We start from the raw sequence: 5,255 nt of genomic DNA, 5'->3' as shown, positions 1-5,255 counted from the left end.
TTTTAAAATGAATATCTTTTTTAGAAGCAGTTATTCTTTTACTGCAGAGTTTTTTTCAGCTTGGGTTTCCTCCATGTGTTTCTGCATTTGATTCTTCAAATGCTATTAATTCAGAGATTTCCTTTTTTTTTTCTTTCTGATCTCTGTTCTTTACCTTTCGGCAGTTGTTTCTTTATTTCAGATGCTCCTGATTCATTGATTTTATCTATGTGATTTTCAATTTGTTCTGTGCTAGTGTCCTCTGTACTTGTTATGGGTTGGCTTGGGGTCTGAGATTTCTTTTTCTTTTCCTCATTGTTATTTTGTATAGAACTGTCCTGTGACCTTTGTTTTAGAGCTTTGGTGCAGTTATAACCTTAGCACTTAGTGAAATTTGGGTGCATATCTACAAAGTTTGAAATTATGCTGTTGTGCCTGGCATGGGTCTGGCTGCTGTTCTCTGATCCTTACTGCTGCAGGCCTGGGGAGTGTTATGTCCCACTGGCAAGGTATTCTGCTACTCAACTAGCTGGATGGTTCTATCACCTTCTCTCTCTACAGGGACTGCATATGCAGAGTTTCACTCCAGGACTATATGCCAGGCCTGAGCTGGGCCTGAAGGTGACAAGGGGGAGTAGGGGAGAGAGGAACCTCTCACACACAGTCTCTGGGCCTGGGCTCAGCCTGGACCTGGGGGTCCCAAGAATGTGGCAGAAATTCTTACTCATTTGGTGGGTGTAGGTGATGGCTTTTTAATCAATGTTAAAAGAAATATTAAGAATGAACTTCAGAAGTGATCTCTGAGAAAGGCAGCAAGATGGATGTGGGATTCTCCCATGGAACAAGTGCAGAACAGAATAATCGGTTCTTCAATAAACAGAAGAAACTACTGAAACAGCTGAAATTTGAAGAATGCCTAGGCATAAAGGTGGATATGAGCAAAGTAAATATGGAGGTTATATAGCCTTGGATAACAAAACAAGTAACAGAAATCCTTGGATTTGAAGATGTGGTTGTCATTGAGTTCATAGTCAGCTAGAAGTGAAGAATCCGGGTTCCAAATTGATGCATATCAACCTCACTGGGTTTTTGAATGCGAAAAAAGCTAGAGAATTTATCTTAGAACTTTGGCCTCTGCTGTTAAGTGTACAAGAAAACATTGTTGGAATTCCTTCTTTTTTCCTAGAATTAAAGAAAGAAGAAATAAAACAGAGACAAATTAGATTGAACAAGAAAAAATTGGCATCAATGAAAAAGCAGAATGAAGACAGATAAAAGAGACAAGGAAGAAAAAGAAAATAACAGAAAAGAAAGGGAGAAGTCTTGAAGCCTAAGAAGATGCAAATCCAGATCTTCCCCCAGAAGATGATCTTACCTGTCAGGAGACAGAGAAAGCACAGTCATTCTCAACCTCCCAGACACAGAACCAAGAGCTGGAGTCTTTCTTCTGCTCCAGGAAAGGGGGAAAAAACCACAGAGCTCCCTGAACCTTCAGTGAAGGTAAAAGAACCTCCAGTACAAGAGGCTACATTTACTGGTGACATCCTGAAAGTTCCCAAGCCCAAACCCAGTCCAGAACCTAAAAAACATACTCTGGAAAAAAATTCCAAAAAAGAATAAGAAAAGACCAGGCTGAGATCTCTGTCACATTACAAATCAAGGTCACAGACCCATTCTAGCTTTCCTCATATGTGAGCAAGAAGGCGCCATAAGTCCCGATCAAGATCATTTTCACTCAGAACGCAGCCAAGCCCAAGAAGGAGGCCATCTCCTTGAAGAAGAGCCCCTGCATGACAAATGCTGCCTCCTCCAAGGTATAGAAGGAGTAGATCTCCAGTAAGATGAAGGAGACAGTCATCAACATATCTATCTGGGAGCAATTCATTGTCCTCCTCATCTCATTCCCAGTCACCACCAGGAAATCTCCCAAGAGGACATCCAGTCCCCCTTGAAAAATCCGGAGGTTTTCTCCTTCAGCAAGTCCTCCAAGGTGAAGGCACAGGCCATCCCTGCCACCTACTCCACCACCAAAAACGTGTGATTCCCCAGCACCCTAGAAGTCAAACGTACAAGAAAAAGCTGTGTTTCTGTGTCTCTGGGGAGAACTTCAGGTAAAGTGACAAAACAAAGTTACTGAGAAAAGAATTGTCATCACCAGCACCAAAGCCTAGAAAAGTAGAGTTCTCAGAATCTGAAGAAGATAAAGGTGGCAAAATGGCTGCAGCTGATTCTGTGCATCAGAGATGCCAGTAAAGATGACAGAACCAGCATCCTTCATCTTTCTCTGGCTCCTCTTCTTCATCCAAAGGTGAGTGACCCAAGAAATCCCATGTGAAAAATGGTGAGATAGGCTCGTGTTGGAGACATTCCCCTTCCTGAAGTGCATCTCCATCACCATGAAAGCACCAGAAAGAGACCTCCCCTCGTGGTAGACGAAGGAGAAGCCCCTCCTTCCCATCTACCCACCAGAAGATGCTGCTGTCCTCCCCAGCTCCTCCTCCCAGTGGGCGACGCAGATCCCCTACACCACCACCAAGAGGAAGGGCTCTCTCACCTCCCTCCTCATGGCACTTACCTTCCCCAGAAGATGTTCTCCTTCTCCTCCTCCAAAGAGAAGGACTGCTTCACCCCCACCCCCTCCCAAGAGAAGGGTGTCACCATCCCCACCACCAAAGCACTGGGTCTCTTCTGCTCCACCTCCCAAACAGAGAAACTCCCCAGCCCCCAAGAGACGCTCACCTTCTGTCTCATAAGAGCCTGGGAAAGGGTCTTCCCCAAGTCGTGCTCCCAGGGAGACCCGGTCAACACAACCAAACAAACAGCATTCTCCCTCACCACGGCCTTGAATTCTTTAGACCTGAAGTCCTCCATCTGTTGGAAGAGGAATGTCAGCCTCACCCCAAAGAAGGCAGCCCTCATCTCCAAGTACCAGGCACTTATTAGGTCTCCAGAACTCCAGAACTTAAAAAGACAAAAAAGGCTGTATCACCGAGCCTGCAGTCTGTAAGATGGGCTCCATCCTCTCTGTTTGTCTCTGGGTCTCCCGAGCCAGTGGCTAAGAAAGCCCCCAGCACCCCGTCCCCTGTCCATCCTCAATTGCCCTCCACAAACTGGCCCCCAACAGTGACATCCAAGAAGCCTAAGAGCCCCACATCAAGCCCATCACCAGCCCAGAATTCTGATCAGGAAGGAAGTGGGAAGGAAAAGAGGAAAAAGGACAAGAAACACAAAAAGGATAAGAAATACAAGAAGCACAAAAAACACAAGAAGGAAAAGGCTGTGGCTGCAACCCCTGTGGCTCCTGCTACCCCTGTGGCTGTTGCTGCCGCCACAATCACACCAGTACAGGAAGAACCTGAGGAGCCCCCGAGCCCAAAAAAGAGACTGAAAGTAAAGCTGAAGACATCCTGGTTGATTTAGAGAAGCACCTGCTAGGAAAGCCTCTGCAATCCATGCAGAAGGCTCAAGTGTCCCCACAGTCCTAGGGAGAAATGTTGGTTAGGATGTAAATTTTATTTGGCTTCTGCTCAATTCAGTTGCAAAATTGCTAAAATGTATTTGAACTTTAGACTATATCATTTGTTCTAAAAATTCTTAGGTTGAAGTTCACCATATAAAAAAAGACAGGCATGGCTTTGCATTGCAAAATGTGTCCACAGTGTATTAGTGACATTTCTTTCATTGACAGCTGACACCAATTCATTTGGAGTAAAATATTTTAAGCCAAAAAACATTTTTTTTTTAAAAGGGGTTGAAGTATTGTTGGCATTCTTATTTCTATGAATGCCCCTTGCTATCAGAAGGCTTTCCCCCTTTTCTTTTTCTTTCTTTCCTTTTTTTCTTTTGTTACTTTTTCTTATTCAAGTCTTCACACCCATTTAACTTCTGCTTCCAACCTTTCATGCTTTACAAGCATGTCCAGAATCAGACCATCGTTGGAGTACCACAGAAGCATAAGTGAAAGTTCCAATGCCACAATCTTCCCTGTTGCCTGTGGGATTGCTGCTGAAATGAATCAGACTTTGAGCTCCAGGTTGAGACAGAAAAATAAAAGCTTATTTTCTGGGACATTCGGCTTATATGGATGTGTGACATGTTGATTCAGAACACTGGAACTGGATTCTACTCTGTTCTGGGTTTCTTTTTTCTTGTCCTCCCCTCCTCACCATCCCTACCTTCCCCCTCAACTACTTGTAAAGGCAGTTAAGTTATCCCAGGAAGGATGGATGGATCCTTCAGCTATATGAAATCTTTGTTTTCTGAAATGTCATGGCTCCATTCATATTTTTGTCTTATTCTTCCAATTGTGATATATAATGTTCAGAGCTCTTGTATTTGGAAGCTGGAGGAAGGGCCTGGACTTTGAAATAGTGTCTTGGTTTCACTGTTTTGTTTTTTTTTAAACTAATGCTATATGAAACTTGTGGATTAAACAATAAATCTCTAAATTAAATGAAGAATAAACCAGTATAAACACAATAATACAAAAGAAAGTGGAAAACAACATAATGTTTGAAAGATATAAACAAATAATGATATAGATATATTTAAGTGTTGATTATAACCATAACAGTTACTATAGCTACTGTTATCACATATAGAAGATTTTGGAAAAGTTAAATTTAGAGCAGTAGGCATCCAACAAAATGGGAATGCTGAAGCATAATTTTGGGCTTGGCCTTTTAAGGTCCTTATTTATTTATTTATTTATTTATTTATTTATTTCGACTACTTCAGGCTGCCTTATGGGCAGGTCTGGTGCAGCTTCTGGAGCTGGGAATCAAACCGCAGTCCTACACACCTGACTGCATTTGCCCAAGTGGCACTTTAAACAATTGAACTATCCAGCAAAGCCCCCTAAGGTCCTTATTTTGTTAGGAGGTGAGTGATTAGCTTTTAGTTTCACAGTTCAATGGGAAAATTTGAATATTGATTTAATATCAGATGGTAATAGGGAATTATAATTTTTTGAAAGGGAAATATGGTATTTTTGGAGTGTTAGCAAATGTCTTCCAACTTAAAAGATGATTTTTAAAAAAATGTATTTGCTACAGGTTCTCACTATGCAGCTTGGACTTGTAGTGATCCTCCTGTTTTCAGCCTCTCCAGCACTGGGAATACAGCCCCTAGACTCGGTGACTGGCTCAGTGTGCCCAGGGGTAGGGCCAGCACTGCATGCAGTACCAGGGATTGAACCCCAGTCCATGTGCTTGCCTTCCCTCAGCTTAGTCTGCTGAGCTATGTAGCTGGCTCTTACAAGAGGATTTTAGAGATCT

At 42.7% G+C, this 5,255-nt stretch overlaps 1 pseudogene; it reads left to right on the top strand.

The window, feature by feature from the left end:
* Positions 1-796: 796 nt before the first annotated feature.
* LOC101581785 lies at positions 797-3,464 on the top strand (annotated as a pseudogene).
* The last annotated feature ends 1,791 nt before the right edge of the window (positions 3,465-5,255 follow it).

The sequence above is a fragment of the Octodon degus genome, unplaced genomic scaffold (genome assembly GCF_000260255.1).
Source record: "Octodon degus isolate 3935 unplaced genomic scaffold, OctDeg1.0 scaffold00042, whole genome shotgun sequence".
NCBI classification, from domain to species: domain Eukaryota; kingdom Metazoa; phylum Chordata; class Mammalia; order Rodentia; family Octodontidae; genus Octodon; species Octodon degus.
The sequence above is the reverse complement of the archived record's forward strand: the minus strand, read 5'-3'. Positions and strand labels throughout refer to the sequence as shown.